The following is a 17,061-nucleotide window of genomic DNA, read 5'->3' on the forward strand; positions in this document are numbered from 1 at the left end:
CCCTTATTTATCATGGTTTGTAATGAATTTTCTGATGTGAGCTTTGGTTTTGAGGCTGGAATATTGAGTTCAGGGCACAAGAGGAAGGTTCTTTTTCAATCAGGGCACAGCTGTTGGCTTGCTCCACTTCTGGCTTGCTGTCATTGTTTTGGGTGCCTCAGCTGATTTGTGGTTTCTTGTGTGGCAATTTCCTAAATGTTTTCGGGGTCTGAGTTGCTTTTGTCTTCTTCCTTCCCAAATTTTGTATTCTGATGCAATACAAGCAAGATTTTGGACAGAGTAGCCATTATGAAAGAAAAAAAAAAAAACACAGCAAATTGACCTTTCAGGATTAGAAATCCATAGGCAACACAACCAAGATGAGATTCTGTGTTTTGGAAAATGACATGGAACGCTTCTGCTGAGGTGACAGATTCTAATTCCCTCCAAATGGAGTGTGAGAGCGATTTTGAGGTGAATTCAATCAGAATTCCAAAGTCGGTCTGTGGAAGGGGGGGATGAATCTGGAAACAGCCAGTTTCTTTGTGTCTAAATCCTGCCAAATATCACAAAGGACTCTTGCATTTCTTTGGCTTTTTCACATTTCCCTTATTTATCATGGTTTGTAATGAATTTTCTGATGTGAGCTTTGGTTTTGAGGCTGGCATATTGAGTTCAGGGCACAAGAGGAAGGTTCTTTTTCAATCAGGGCACAGCTGTTGGCTTGCTCCACTTCTGGCTTGCTGTCATTGTTTTGGGTGCCTCAGCCGATTTGTGGTTTCTTGAGTGCCAATTTCCTAAATGTTTTCTGGGTCTGAGTCGGTTTTGCCTTCTTATTCCCAAATTTTGTATTCTGATGCAATACAAGCAAGATTTTGGAGAGTAGCCATTATGAAAGAAAGAAAAAAAAAAAAAAAAAAAAACACAGCGCATTGCCCTTTCAGGATTAGAAATCTACAGGCAACACGACCAAGATGAGTTTCTGTGTTTTGGAAAATGACATACAATGCTTCTGCTGAGGGGACAGATTCTAATTCCCTCCCAAATGAGTGTGAGAGCGATCTTGAGGTGAATTCAATCAGAATTCCAAAGTCAGTCTGTGGAAGGGGGGGATGAATCTGGAAACAGCCAGTTTCTTTGTGTCTAAATCCAGCCAAATATCACAAAGGACTCTTGCATTTCTTTGGCTTTTTCACATTTCCCTAATTTATCATGGTTTGTAATGAATTTTCTGATGTGAGCTTTGGTTTTGAGACTGCAATATAGAGTTCAGGGCACCGGAGGAATGGTCTTTTTCAAACAGGACACAGCTGTTGGTTTGCTCCAATTCTGGCTATTGTCTTTGTTTTGGGTGCCTCAGCTGAAATTTGGTTTCTTGAGTTTCACTGGGATTGTCAGGTTAATTCAGTCAGAATTCCACAGGCAGTCAGCTTTAGTGGTGGATGAATCTGGGAACAGCCGGTTTCCTTGCAACTAAATGAAACCCAATATCATTATGGATTCTTGCATTTCTTTGGCTTTGCCTTCTTCCTTCCCAAATTTTGTATTCTGATGCAATGCAAAGAAGAGTTTGTATAGAGTAGCCATTATGAAATAAAAAACACAACAAATAGGCATTTGAAGCTTAGAAACTTACAGGCAACATGACCAAGGTGAGTTTTTGTGTTTTGGAAAATAAAATGGAACACTTTGGCTGAGGTGACAGATATTAATTGTCTCCAAACCGAATTTCACTGCCATTTTGAGGTGAATTCAGTCAGAATCCCTATTCACTCAGCTGGGAGTTGTGGATGAATCTGGAAACAGCTGTTTACTTAGGAATAAATCAAGCCCAATATCACTAAGAAAACTTGCATTTCTTTGGCTTTTTTCTGATTTTTCCTATTTATCATGGTTTGAAAAGAATTTTTTGATGTGAGCTTTGGTTTTGTGGCTGGCATATTGAGTTTAGGGCACAAGAGGAAGGTTCTTTTTCAATCAGGGCACAGCTGTTGGCGTGCTACAATTCTGCTTGCTGTCATTGTTTTGGGTGCCTCAGCTGATATGTGGATTCTTTTTCTGCAGTTTCCTAAATGTTTTCTGGTTCTGATCGGATTTGCCTTCTTATTCCCAAATTTTGTATTCTGACGCAATACAAACAAGATTTTGGACAGAGTAGCCATTATGAAAGAAAAAAAAAAACACAGTAAATTGCCCTTTCAGGATTAGAAATCTACAGGCAACACGACCAAGATGAGTTTCTGTGTTTTGGAAATTCACATGGAACACTTCTGCTGAGGGGACAGATACTAATTCCCTCCAAATTGAGTGTGAGTGCGATTTTGAGGTGAATTGAGTCAGAATTCCAAAGTCAGTCTGTGGAAGGGGGGGATGAATCCGGAAACAGCCTGTTTCCTTCTGTCTAAATCCAGCCAAATACCACAAAGGACTCTTGAATTACTTTGGCTTTCTCAGATTTCCCTTATTTATCATTGTTTGTAATGATTATTTTTTGAGAGCTTTGGTTTTGAGGCTGGAATATGGAGTTCAGGGCACTGGATTAATGGTTTTGTTCAATCAGGGCACAGCTGTTGGCTTGCTCCACTTCTGGCTTGCTGTCATTGTTTTGGGTGCCTCAGCTGATTTGTGGTTTCTTGAGCGGTAATTTGCTAAATATTTTCTGGGTCTGAGTCGGTTTTAACCTTCTTCCTTCCCAAATTTTGTATTCTGATGCAATACAAGCAAGATTTTGACAGAGTAGCCATTATGAAAGAAAAAATAACACAGCAAATTGCCCTTTCAGGATTAGAAATCTACAGGCAACTCGACCAAGATGAGTTTCTGTGTTTTGGAAAATGACATGATACCCTTCTGCTGAGGGGACAGATCCTAATTCCCTCCAAATTGAGTGTGAGTGCGATTTTGAGGTGAATTCAATCAGAATTCCAAAGTCTGTCTGTGGAAGGGGGTATGAATCTGGAAACAGCCAGTTTCCTTGTGTCTGAATCCAGCCAAATATCACAAAGGACTCCTGCATTTCTTTGGATTTTTCACATTTCCCTGATTTATCATGGTTTGTAATGAATTTTCTGCTGTGAGCTTTGGTTTTGAGGCTGGAATATGGAGTTCAGGGCACAGGAGGAATGGTCTTTTTCAAACAGGGCACAGTTGTCGCCTTGCTCCCATTTTGCCTTTCTGTCATTGTTTTGGGTGCCTCAGCTGATTTTGGTTTCTTGAGCGGCAATTTCCTAAATGATTACTGGGTCTGAGTTGGTTTTGGCTTCTTCCTTCCCAAATTTTGTATTCTGCCACAATACAAACAAGAGTTTGGGCACGGTAGCCATTATGAAATAAAAAACACAACAAATAGGTGTTTGAAGCTTAGAAATCTACAGGTAACACGACCAAGGTGAGTTTTTGTGTTTTGGAAAATAAAATGGAAACTTTGGCTGAGGTGACAGATATTAATTGCCTCCAAACTGAGTTTCACTGTGATTTTCAGGTTAATTCAGTCAGAATTCCACAGGCAGTCAGCTGGAGGGGTGGATGAATCCGGGAACAGCCGGTTTCCTTGCAACTAAATCAAGCCCAATATCACAAAGGACTCTTGCATTTCTTTGGCTTTTTTCTCATTTTTCTTATTTATCATGGTTTGTAATGAATTTTATGATGTGAGCTTTGGTTTTGAGGCTTGAATATGGAGTTCAGGCACTGGATTAATGGTCTTTTTCAATCAGGGCACAGCTGTTGGCTTGCTCAAGTTCTGGATTGCTGTCATTTTTTTGGTGCCTCAGCTGACTTTAGGTTTCTTGAGCGGCAATTTCCTAAATGTTTTCTGAGTCTCAGTTGGATTTGCCTTCTTCCTTCCCAAATTTTGTATTCTGACGCAATATAAACAAGAGTTTGGACATAGTAGCCATTATGAAATAAACAACACAACAAATATGCATTTGAAGCTTAGAAATCTACAGGTAACACGACCAAGGTGAGTTTTTGTGTTTTTGAAAATCAAATGGAACACTTTGGCTGAGGTGACAGATAGTAATTGCCTCCAAACCGAGTTTCACTGCGATTTTCATGTTAATTCAGTCAGAAACCACAGACACTCACCTGGGAGGTATGAATGAATCTGGAAACAGGCATTAACAAGGGAATGATTCAAGCCCAATATCACTAAGAACTCCTGAATTTCTTTGGATTTTTTAGGATTTTTCTTATTTTTCATGGTTTGTAATGAATTTTCTGATGTGAGCTTTCGTTTTGAACCTGCAACATGGAGTTCAGGGCACCGGAGGAATGGTCTTTTTCAATCAGGTAACAGCTGTTGGCTAACTCCAATTCTGTCTTCCTTTCAAGGTTTTGGGTGCCTCAGTGTCCTTCAGTTTCTTGAGCGGCAATTTCCTAAATGTTTTCTGAATCTCAGTTGGTTTTGCCTTCTTCCTTCCCAAATTTTGTATTCTGACGCAATACAAACAAGATTTTGGGGAGAGCAGCCATTATGAAATAAAAAACACAACAAATAGGCTTCTGAAGCTTAGAAATCTACAGTTAACATGACCAAGGTGAGGTTTTGTGTTTTGCAAAATACAATGAAACACTTTGGCTGAGGTGACAAATATTAATTGCCTCCAAACTGAGTTTCACTGCGATTTTCAGGATAATACAGTCAGAATTCCACAGGCAGTCAGCTGAGGGTTGATGAATCCGGGAACAGCCGGTTTCCTTGCGACTCAATGAAGCCCAATATCATTATGGATTCTTGCATTTCTTTGGCTTTTTTCTCATTTTTCTTATTTATCATGGTTTGTAATGAATTTTCTGATGTGAGCTTTGGTTTTGAGACTGCAATATGGAGTTCAGGACACCTGAGGAATGGTCTTTTTCAAACAGGGCACAGCTGTTGGTGTGCTCCAATTCTGGCTATTGTCTTTGTTTTGGGTGCCTCAGCTGAAATTTGGTTTCTTGAGTTTCACTGGGATTGTCAGGTTAATTCAGTCAGAATTCCACAGGCAGTCAGCTTTAGTGGTGGATGAATCTGGGAACAGCCGGTTTCCTTGCAACTAAATCAAACCCAATATCATTATGGATTCTTGCATTTTTTTGGCTTTTTTCTCTTTTTTCTTATTCATCATGGTTTGTAATAAATTTTCTGATGTGAGCTTTGGTTTTGAGGCTGGCATATTGAGTTCAGGGCACAAGAGGAAGGTTGTTTTTCAATCAGGGCACAGCTGTTGGCTTGCTCCACTTCTGGCTTGCTGTCATTGTTTTGAGTGCCTCAGCCGATTTGTGGTTTCTTGTGTGGCAATTTCCCAAATGTTTTCAGGGTCTGAGTTGGCTTTGCCTTCTTCCTTCCCAAATTTTGTATTCTGATGCAATGCAAAGAAGAGTTTGTACAGAATAGCCATTATGAAAGAAAAAACACAACAAATAGGTGTTTGAAGCTTAGAAATCTACAGGTAACATGACCAAGGTGAGTTTTTGTGTTTATGAAAATAAAATGGAACACTTTGGCTGAGGTGACAGATATTAATTGCCTCCAAACTGAGTTTCACTGTGATTTTCAGGTTAATTCAGTCAGAATTCCACAGGCTGTCAGCTGGAGGGGTGGATGAATCCGGGAACAGCCGGTTTCCTAGCGACTAAATCAAGCCCTATATCATTATGGATTCTTGCATTTTTTTGGCTTTTTTCTCTTTTTTCTTATTTATCATGGTTTGTAATGAATTTTCTGATGTGAGCTTTGGTTTGGAGGCTGGCATATTGAGTTCAGGGCACAAGAGGAAGGTTCTTTTTCAATCAGGGCACAGCTGTTGGCTTGCTCCACTTCTGGCTTGCTGTCATTGTTTTGGGTGCCTCAGCTGATTTGTGGTTTCTTGTGTGGCAATTTCCTAAATGTTTTCGGGGTCTGAGTTGGTTTTGCCTTCTTCCTTCCCTATTTTTGTATTCTGATGCAATACAAGCAAGATTTTGGACAGAGTAGCCATTATGAAAGAAAAAAAAAAAACACAGCAAATTGACCTTTCAGGATTAGAAATCCATAGGCAACACAACCAAGGTGAGATTCTGTGTTTTGGAAAATGACATGGAACGCTTCTGCTGAGGGGACAGATTCTAATGCCCTCCAAATGGAGTGTGAGAGCGATTTTGAGGTGAATTCAATCAGAATTCCAAAGTCGTTCTGTGGAAGGGGGGGATGAATCTGGAAACAGCCACTTTCTTTGTGTCTAAATCCTGCCAAATATCACAAAGGACTCTTGCATTTCTTTGGCTTTTTCACATTTCCCTGATTTATCATGGTTTGTAATGAATTTTCTGATGTGAGCTTTGGTTTTGAGTCTGGCATATTGAGTTCAGGGCACAAGAGGAAGGTTCTTTTTCAATCAGGGCACAGCTGTTGGCTTGCTCCAATTCTGGCTTGCTGTCATTGTTTTGGGTGCCTCAACCGATTTGTGGTTTCTTGAGTGCCAATTTCCTAAATGTTTTCTGGGTCTGAGTCGGTTTTGCCTTCTTATTCCCAAATTTTGTATTCTGATGCAATACAAGCAAGATTTTGGAGAGTAGCCATTATGAAAGAAAAAAAAAAAAAAGCGCATTGCCCTTTCAGGATTAGAAATCTACAGGCAACACGACCAAGATGAGTTTCTGTGTTTTGGAAAATGACATAGAACGCTTCTGCTGAGGGGACAGATTCTAATTCCCTCCAAAATGAGTGTGAGTGCGATTTTGAGGTGAATTCAATCAGAATTCCAAAGTCAGTCTGTGGAAGGGGGGAATGAATCTGGAAACAGCCAGTTTCCTTGTGTCTAAATCCAGCCAAATATCACAAAGTACTCTTGCATTTCTTTGGCTTTTTTCTCTTTTTTCTTATTTATCATGGTTTGTAATTAATTTTCTCATGTGAGCTTTGGTTTTGAGGCTGGCATATTGAGTTCAGGGCAGAAGAGGATGGTTCTTTTTCAATCAGGGCACAGCTGTTGGCTGGCTGCAGTTCTGGCTTGCTGTCCTTATTTTGAGTACCTCAGCAGATTTGTGGTTTCTTGTGTGGCAATTTCCCAAATGTTTTCTGGGTCTGAGTCGGTTTTGCCTACTTATTCCCAAATTTTGTATTCTGATGCAATACAAGCAAGATTTTGGAGAGTAGCCATTATGAAAGAAAAAAAAAAAAACACAGCGCATTGCCCTTTCAGGATTAGAAATCTACAGGCAACACGCCCAAGATGAGTTTCTGTGTTTTGGAAAAAGTCATGGAACCCTTCTGCTGAGGGGACAGATTTTAATTCACTCCAAATTGAGTGTGAGTGCGATTTTGAGGTGAATTCAATCAGAATTCCAAAGTCAGTCTGTGGAAGGTTGGGATGAATCTGGAAACAGCCAGTTTCCTTTTATCTGAATCCAGCCAAATATCAAAAAGAACTCTTGCATTTCTTTGGCTTTTTCACATTTCCCTGATTTATCATGGTTTGTAATGAATTTTCTGATGAGAGCTTTGGTTTTGAGGCTGCAATATAGAGTTTAGGGCACCGGAGGAATGGTCTTTTTCAAACAGGGCACAGCTGTTTGTGTGCTCTAATTCTGGCTTCCTGTCAGTGTTTTGGGTGCCTCAGCTGACTTTTGGTTTCTTCCTTCCCAAATTTTGTATTCTGATGCAATACAAGCAAGATTTTGGACAGAGTAGCCATTATGAAAGAAAAAACACAACAAATAGGTGTTTGAAGCATACAAATCTACAGGTAACATGACCAAGTTGTTTTTGTGTTTTGGAAAATGAAATGGAACATTTTGGCTGAGGTGACAGATATTAATTGCCTCCAAACTCAGTTTCCCTGCGATTTTCAGGTTAATTCAGTTAATTCAGTTAGGATTCCACAGGCTTGCATTTCTTCAGCTTTTTCACATTTCCCTTATTTATCATGGTTTGTATGAATTTTCTGATGTGAGCTTAGATTTGAGGCTGGCATATTGAGTTCAGGGCACAAGAGGAAGGTTCTTTTTCAATCAGGGCACAGCTGTTGGCTTGCTCCAATTCTGGCTTGCTGTCATTGTTTTGGATGCCTCAGCTGACTTTTGCTTTTTGAGCCTCAATTTCCTAAAAGTTTTCTGGGTCTGTGTTGGTTTTGCCTTCTTCCTTCCCAAATTTTGTATTCTGACGCAATACAAACAAGATTTTGGGGAGAGCAGCCATTATGAAATAAAAAACACAACAAATAGGCTTGTGAAGCTTAGAAATCTACAGGTAACAAGAGCAAGGTGAGGTTTTGTGTTTTGGAAAATCAAATGGAACACTTTGGCTGAGGTGACAGATATTAATTGCCTCCAAACTGAGTTTCACTGCGATTTTCAGGTTAGTTAGGTCAGAATTCCACAGGCCATCACCTGGAGGGGTGGATGAATCTGGGAACAGCCGGTTTCCTTGCGACTAAATCCAGCCAAATACCACAAAGCTTCTTGTATTTCTTCGGCTTTTTTCTCATTTTTCTTATTTATCAAGGTTTGTAAGATTTTGGACAGAGTAGCCATTATGAAAGAAAAAAAAAAAAACACAGCAAATTGCCCTTTCAGGATTAGAAATCTACAGGCAACATGATCAAGATGAGTTTCTTTGTTTTGGAAAGTGACATGGAACCCTTCTGCTGAGGTGACAGATTCTAATTCCCTCCAAATTGAGTGTGAGTGCGATTTTGAGGTAAATTCAATCAGAATTCCAAAGTCAGTCTGTGGAAGGGGGGGACAAATCTGGAAACAGTCAGTTTCCTTGTGTCTAATCCAGCCAAATATCACAAAGAACTCTTGCATTTCTTTGGCTTTTTCACATTTCCCTGATTTATCATGGTTTGTAATGAATTTTCTGATGTGAGCTTTAGTTTTGAGGCTGCAATATGGAGTTCAGGGCACAAGAGGAAGGTTCTTTTTCAATCAGGGCACAGCTGTTGGCTTGCTCCAATTTTGGCTTGCTGTCATTGCTTTGGGTGCCTCAGCTGACTTTTGGTTTCTTAAGCGGCAATTTCCGAAATGTTTTCTGGGTCTGAGTTGGTTTTGTCTTCTTCCTTTCCACATTTTGTATTCTGACACAATGCAAACAAGAGTTTGGGCACAGTAGCCAGTATGAAATAAAAAAACACAACAAAAACAGACGGTTTCCTTGCGACTCAATCAAGCCCAATATCATTATGGATTCTTGCATTTCTTGGCTTTTTTTGCATTTTTCTTATTTATCATGGTTTGTAATGCATTTTCTGATGTCAGCTTTGGTTTTGAGGCTGGCATGTTGAGTTCAGGGCACTGGATTAATGGTCTTTTTCAAACAGGGCACAGCTGTTGGCTAGCTCCAATTCTATCTTTCTTTCATGGTTTTGGGTGCCTCAGCAGATGTGTGGTTTATTGAGCGGAAATTTCCTAAATGTTTTCTGGGTCTGAGTTGGTTTTGCCTTCTTCCTTCCCAAATTTTGTATACTGAGGCAATACAAACAAGAGTTTGTACAGAGTAGCCATCATGAAATAAAAAAGAAAACAAATAGGCATTTGAAGCTAAGAAATCTACAGGTAACACGACCAAGGTGAGTTTTTGTGTTTGGGAAAATCAAATGGAACACTTTGGCTGAGGTGACAGATTTCAATAGACTCTAAACTGAGTTTCACTGCGAATATCAGGTTAATTCAGTCAGAATTCCACAGGCAGTCACCTGGAGGGTTCGATGAATCCGGGAACAGCCGGTTTCCTTGTTACTAAATCCTACCCAATATCACTAAGAAATGGCGCATTTCTTTGCTCATTTCTCATTTTTCTTATTTATCCTGGTTTGTAATGAATTTTCTGATGTGAGCATCGATTTTGAGGCTGGCATATTGAGTTCAGGACACAAGAGGAAGGTTCTTTTTCAAACAGGGCACAGCTGTTGGCTTGCTCCAATTCTTTCTTGCTATCATTGTTTTGGGTGCCTCAGCCAATTTGTGGTTTCTTGAGTGGCAATTTCCTAAATGTTTTCTGGGTCTGAGTTGCTTTTGCCGTCTTCCTTCCCAAATTTTGTATTCTGACGCAATACGAACAAGAGTTTGGACAGAGTAGCCATTATGAAATAAAAACCACAGGAAATAGGGCTTTGAAGCTTATAAATCTACAGGTAACAAGACCGAGGTGAGTTTTTTTGTTTTGGAAAATCAAATGGAACACTTTGGCTGAGGTGACAAATATTAATTGCCTCCAAACTGAGTTTCACTGCGATTTACAGGTTAATTCAGTCAGAATTCCACAGGCAGTCAGCTGGAGGGATGGAAGAATCCGGGAACAGCCGGTTTCCTTGAGACTAAAAAAGCCCAATATCATTATGGATTCTTGCATTTCTTTGGCTTTTTTCTCATTTTTCTTATTTATCATGGTTTGTAATGAATTTTCTGATGTGAGCTGTGGTTTTGAGGCTGGCATATTGAGTTCAGGGCACAAGAGGATGTTCTTTTTCAATCAGGGCACAGCTGTTGGCTTGCTCCAATTCTGACTTGCTATCATTGGTTTTGGTGCCTCAGCCAATTTGTGGTTTCTTGAGCGGCAATTTCCTAAATGTTTTCTCGGTCTGAGTTGGTTTTGCCTTCTTCCTTCCCAAATTTTTTATTCTGACACAATACAAACAAGAGTTTAGGCACAGTAGCCATTATGAAATAAAAAACACAACAGATAGGTGTTTGTAGCTTAGAAATCTACAGGTAACACGACCAAGGTGAGTTTTTCTGTTTTGGAAAATACAATGGAAACTTTGGCTGAGGTGACAGATATTAATTGCCTCCAAACTGAGTTTCACTGCGATTTTCAGGATAATTCAGTCAGAACTCCACAGGCAGTCAGCTGGAGGGGTGGATGAATCCGAGAACAGCCGGTTGCCTTGCGACTAAATCCAGCACAATATCACTAAGAACTCGTGCATTTCTTTGGCTTTTTTTCTCATTTTTCTTATTAATTATGGTTTGTAATGAATTTTCAGATGTGAGCTTTGGTTTTCAGGCTGGCATATTGAGTTCAGGGTGCAAGAGGACAGTTCTTTTTTAATCAGGGAACAGCTGTTGCCTTGCTCCAATTCTGGCTTGCTGTCATTGGTTTGGGTGCCTCAGCCGATTTCTGGTTTCTTCAGTGGCAATTTCCTAAATGTTTACTGGTTCAGCGTTGGTTTTGCCTTCTTATTCCCAAATTTTTTATTCTGACACAATGCAAACAATAGTTTGGACAGAGTAGCCATCATGAAATAAAAAAGAAAACAAATAGGCATTTGAAGCTACAGGTAACATGACCAAGTTGAGTTTTTGTGTTTTGGAAAATCAAATGGAACACTTTGGCTGAGGTGATAGATATTAATAGTCTCCAAACTGAGTTTCACTGCGATTTTCAGGATAATTCAGTCAGAAGTCCACAGGCATTCCCATGGAGGGGTGGATGAATCCGGGAACAGCCGGTTTCCTTGCGACTAAATGAAGTCCAATATCATTATGGATTCTTGCATTTCTTTGGCTTTTTTCTGATTTTTCTTATTTATCATAGTTTTTTAATGAATTTTCTGATGTGACCTTTGGTTTTGAGGCTGGCATGTTGAGGTCAAGGCACCAGAGGAATGGTATTTTTCAATGAGGGCACAGCTGTTGGCTTACTTCAATTCTGCTTTGCTGTCATTTTTTTGTGTCCCTCAGGCGATTTCTGGATTCTTGGGTGGTAATTTCCTAAATGTTTTCTGGGTCTCAGTTGGTTTTGCCTTCTTATTCCCTAATTTTGTATTCTGATGCAATTCAAGCAGATTTTGGACAGAGTAGCCATTATGAAAGAAAAAAAAAACACAGCAAATTACCCTTTCAGGATTAGAAATCTACAGGCAACATGAGCAAGATGAGTTTCTGTGTTTTGGAAAATGACATGGAACCCTTCTGCTGAGGGGACAGATTCTAATTCCCTCCAAATTGAGTGTGAGTGCGATTTTGAGGTGAATTCAATCAGAATTCCAAAGTCAGTCTGTGGAAGGGGGGGATGAATCTGGAAATAGCCAGTTTTCTATTTTGTAATTCCAGATAATTATCACAAAGGACTCTTGCATTTCTTTGGCTTTTTCACATTTCCCTGATTTATCATGGTTTGTAATGAATTTTCTGGTTTGAGCTTTGGTTTTGAGGCTGGCATATTGAGTTCAGGGCACAAGAGGAAGGTTCTTTTTCAATCAGGGCACAGCTGTTGGCTTGCTCCACTTCTGGCTTGCTGTCATTGTTTTGGGTGCCTCAGCCGATTTGTGGTTTCTTGTGTAGCAATTTCCTAAATGTTTTCTGATTCTCAGTTGGTTTTGCCTTCTTCCTTCCCAAATTTTGTATTCTTACGCAATAGAAACAAGAGTTTGGGCACAGTAGCCATTATGAAGTAAAAAACACAACAAATATGTGTTTGAAGCTTAGAAATCTACAGGTAACACGACCAAGGTGAGTTTTTGTGTTTTGGAAAATCAAATGAAACACTTTGGCTGAGGTGACAGATATTAATTGCCTCCAAACTGAGTTTCACTGCGATTTTCAGGTTAATTCAGTCAGAATTCCACAGGCAGTCAGCTGGAGTGGTGGATGAATCCGGGAACAGCCGGTTTCCTTGTGTCTAAATCCAGCCAAATATCACAAAGGACTCTTGCATTTCTTTGTTTTTTTCAAATTTCCCTTATTTTTCCTGGTTTGTAATGAATTTTCTGATGTGAGCTTTGCTTTTGAGGCGGCAATATGGAGTTCAGGGCACCGGAGGAATGGTCTTTTTCAAACAGGGCAGAGCTGTTGGCTTGCTCCAATTCTGGCTTGCTGTCATTGTTTTGGGTGTCTCAGCTGACTTTTGGTTTCTTGAACGGCATTTTCCTAAATGATTACTGGGTCTGAGTTGATTTTGCCTTCTTTCTTCCCAAATTTTGTATTCTGACGCAATACAAACAAGGGTTTGTTTACAGTAGCCATTATGAAATAAGCAACAGAACAAATAGGCGTTTGAAGCTTATACATCTACAGGTAACACGACCAAGGTGAGTTTTTGTGTTTTGGAAAATACAATGGAACACTTTGGCTGAGGTGACAGATATTAATTGCCTCCAAACTGAGTTTCACTGTGATTTTCAGGTTAATTCAGTCAGAATTCCACAGGCAGTCAGCTGGAGGGGTGGATGAATCCGGGAACAGCCGGTTTCCTTACGACTAAATCAAGCCCAATATCATTATGGATTCTTGCATTTCTTGGCTTTTTTCTCATTTTTCTTATTTATCATGGTTTGTAATGAATTTTCTGATGTGAGCTTTGGTTTGGAGGCTGGCATATTGAGTTCAGGGCACAAGAGGAAGGTTCTTTTTCAATCAGGGCACAGCTGTTGGCTTGCTCCAATTCTGGCTTGCTGTCATTGTTTTGGGTTCCTCAGCTGATTTTGGTTTCTTGAGCGGCAAATTCCTAAATGTTTTATGGGTCTGAGTTGGTTTTGCCTTCTTCCTTCCCAAATTTTGTATTCTGAGGCAATACAAACAATAGTTTTGACAGAGGAGCTATTATGAAATAAAAAAAAAAAACAAATAGGCGTTTGAAGCTTATACATCTACAGGTAACAAGACCAAGTGAGTTTTTGTGTTTTGGAAAATAAAGTGGAACACTTTGGCTGAGGTGACAGATAGTAATTGCCTCCAAACTGATTGTCACTGCGATTTTCAGGTTAATTCAGTCAGAATTCCACAGGCAGTCAGCTGGAGGGGGGGATGAATCTTGGACGAGCCGATTTCCTTGCGACTAAATCAAGCCTAATATCATTATGGATTCTTGCATTTCTTTGGCTTTTTCTCATTTTTCTTATTTATCATGGTTTGTAATGAATTTTCTGATGTGAGCTTTGGTTTTAAGCTGGCATATTGAGTTCAGGGCACAAGAGGAGGGTTGTTTTTCAATCAGGGCACAGCTGTTGTGTTGCTCCAATTCTGGCTTGCTGTCATTGTTTTGGGTGCCTCAGCTGATTTGTGGATTCTTGAGTGGCAATATCCTAAATGTTTTCTGGGTCTGAGTTACTTTTGCCTTCTTATTCCCAAATTTTGTATTCTGATGCAATACAAGCAAGATTTTTACAGAGTAGCCATTATGAAAGAAAAAAAAAAAACAAAGCAAATTGGCCTTTCAGGATTAGAACTGTACAGGCAACACAATCAAGATGAGTTTCTGTGTTTTGGAAAGTGACATGGACCCCTTCTGCTGAGGGGACAGATACTAATTTCCACCAAATTGAGTGTGAGTGCAATTTTGAGGTGAATTCAATCAGAATTCCAAAGTCAGTCTGTATAAGCGTGGGATGAATCCTGAAACAGCCAGTTTCCTTGTGTCTAAATCCAGCCAAATACCACAAAGGACTCTTGAATTTCTTTGGCTTTCTCAGATTTCCCTTATTTATCGTGGTTTGTAATGAATTTTCTGATGTGAGCTTTGGTTTTGAGGCTGGCATATTGAGTTCAGTGCACAAGAGGAAGGTTCTTTTTCAATCAGGGCACAGCTGTTGGCTTGCTCCAATTCTGTCTTGCTGTCATTGTTCTGCATGCCTCAGCTTACTTTTGGTTTCTTGAGCAGTAATTTCCTAAATATTTTCTGGGTCTGAGTTGGTTTTGCCTTCTTCCTTCCCAAATTTTGTATTCTGATGCAATGCAAAGAAGAGTTTGGACAGAGTAGCTATTATGAAATAAAAAGTACAACAAATAGGTGTTTGAAGCTCAGAAATCTACAGGCAACACGACCAAGGTGAGTTTTTGTGTTTTGGAAAAGAAAATGGAACACTTTGGCTGAGGTGACAGATATTAATTGCCTCCAAACTGAGTTTCCCTGCGATTTTCAGGTTAATTCCATCAGAATTCCACAGGCATTCAGCTGCAGGGGTGGATGAATCCAGGAAAAGCCGGTTTCCTTGCGACTAAATCAAGCCCAATATCATTATGGATTCTTGCATTTCTTTGGCTTTTTCTCATTTCTCTTATGTATTATGGTTTGTAATAAATTTTCTGATGTGAGCTCTGGTTTTAATGCTGGCATATTGGGTTCAAGGAACAAGAGGATGGTTCTTTTCAATCAGGGCACAGCTGTTGGCCTCCTCCAATTCTGGCTTGCTGTCAATGTTTTGAGTGCTTCAGCAAATTTGTGGATTCTAGTGTGTCAATTTACTAGATTTTTTTTGGTCTGTGTTGGTTTTGCCTTCTTCCTTCCCAAATTTTGTATTCTGATGCAATACAAACAAGAGTTTGGACAGAGTAGGTATTATGAAATAAAAAACACAACAAATAGCCGTTTGAAGCTTAGAAATCTACAGGTAACACGACCAAGGTGAGTTTTTGTGTTTTGGAAAATCAAATGGAACACTTTGGCTGAGGTGACAGATATTAATTGCCTCCAAACTGAGTTTCACTGTGATTTTCAGGTTAATTCAGTCAGAATACCACAGGCAGTCAGCTGCAGGGGTGGATGAATCCTGGAACAGCCTGTTTCCTTCGAGTGAATCAAGCCCAATATCATAATGGATTCTTGCATTTCTTTGGCCTTTTTCTTATTTTTCTTATTTATCATGGTTTGTAATGAATTTTCTGAGGTGAGCTTTGGTTTTGAAGCTGCAATATGGAGTTCAGGATCCGGGGGAATGGTCTTTTTCCTTTTTTTTTTTTTTCTTGACAGGCAGAGTGGACAGTGAGAGAGAGAGACAGGGAGAAATTTCTTCCTTTGCCGTTGGTTCACCCTCCAATGGCCGCCGCGGCCAGTGTGCTGCGGCGGTTGCACCGCGCTGATCCGATTGCAGGAACCAGGAGCCAGGTGCTTTTCCTGGTCTCCCATGGGGTGCAGTGCCCCAGCACTTGGGCCATCCTCCACTGCACTCCCTGGCCACAGCAGAGGGCTGGCCTGGAAGAGGGGCAACCGGGACAGAATCCGCACCCAGACCGGGACTAGAACCTGGTGTGCTGGGGCCGCTAGCTGGAGGATTAGCTTAATGAGCTGCGGAGCCGGCTGGGAATGCTCTTTTTCAAACAGGGAACAGCTCTTGGCTTGCTCCACTTCTGGCTTGCTGTCATTGTTTTGGGAGCCTCAGACGATTTGTGGTTTCTTGAGCGGCAATATCCTAAATGTTTTCTGCGTCTGAGTTGGTTTTGCCTTCTTCCTTCCCAAATTTTGTATTGTGACGCAATACAAACATGAGTTCAGACAGAGTACCGATTATGAAATAAAAAACACAACAAATAGGCGTTTGAAGCTTAGAAATCTACAGGTAACATAACCAAGGTGAGTTTTTGTGTTTTGGAAAATCAAATGGAACACTTTGCCTGAGGAGACAGATATTAATTGCCTCCAAACTGAGTTTCACTGCGATTTTCAGGTGAATTCAGTCAGAATTCCACAGGCAATCAGCAGGAGCGGTGGATGAATCCGGGAATAGCCGGTTTCCTGGCGACTAAATCCAGCCCAATATCATTATGGATTCTTGCATTTCTTTGGCTTTTTTCTCATTTTTCTTATTTATCATGGTTTGTAATGAATTTTCTGATGTGAGCTTTGGTTTTGAGGCTGGCATATTGAGTTCAGGTCACCAGAGGAAGGTTCTTTTCCAATCAGGGCACAGCTGTTGGCATGCTCCAATTCTGGCTTGCTGTCATTGTTTTGGGTGCCTCAGCTGACTTTTGGTTTCTTGAGCGGCAATTTTCTGAATGTTTTCTGGGTCTGAGTTGCTTTTGCCTTTTCCTTGTCAAATTTTGTATTCTGACGCAATACAAACAAGAGTTTCAGCAGAGTAGCCATTATGAAATAAAAAACACAACACATAGGCGTTTGAAGCTTAGAAATCTACAGGTAACACGACCAAGGTGAGTTTTTGTGTTTTGGAAAATCAAATGGAACACTTTGGCTGAGGTGACAGATATTAATTGCCTCCAAAAAGAGTTTCCATGCGATTTTCAGGTTAATTCAGTCAGAATTCCACAGGCAGTCAGCAGGAGTGGTGGATGAATCTGGGAACAGCCGGTTTCCTTGCGACTAAATCAAGCCCAATATCATTATGGATTCTTGCATTTCTTTGGCTTTTTTCTCATTTTACTTATTTATCATGGTTTGTAATG

This window comes from Oryctolagus cuniculus, chromosome 16, assembly GCF_964237555.1.
Source record: "Oryctolagus cuniculus chromosome 16, mOryCun1.1, whole genome shotgun sequence".
NCBI lineage: Eukaryota > Metazoa > Chordata > Mammalia > Lagomorpha > Leporidae > Oryctolagus > Oryctolagus cuniculus.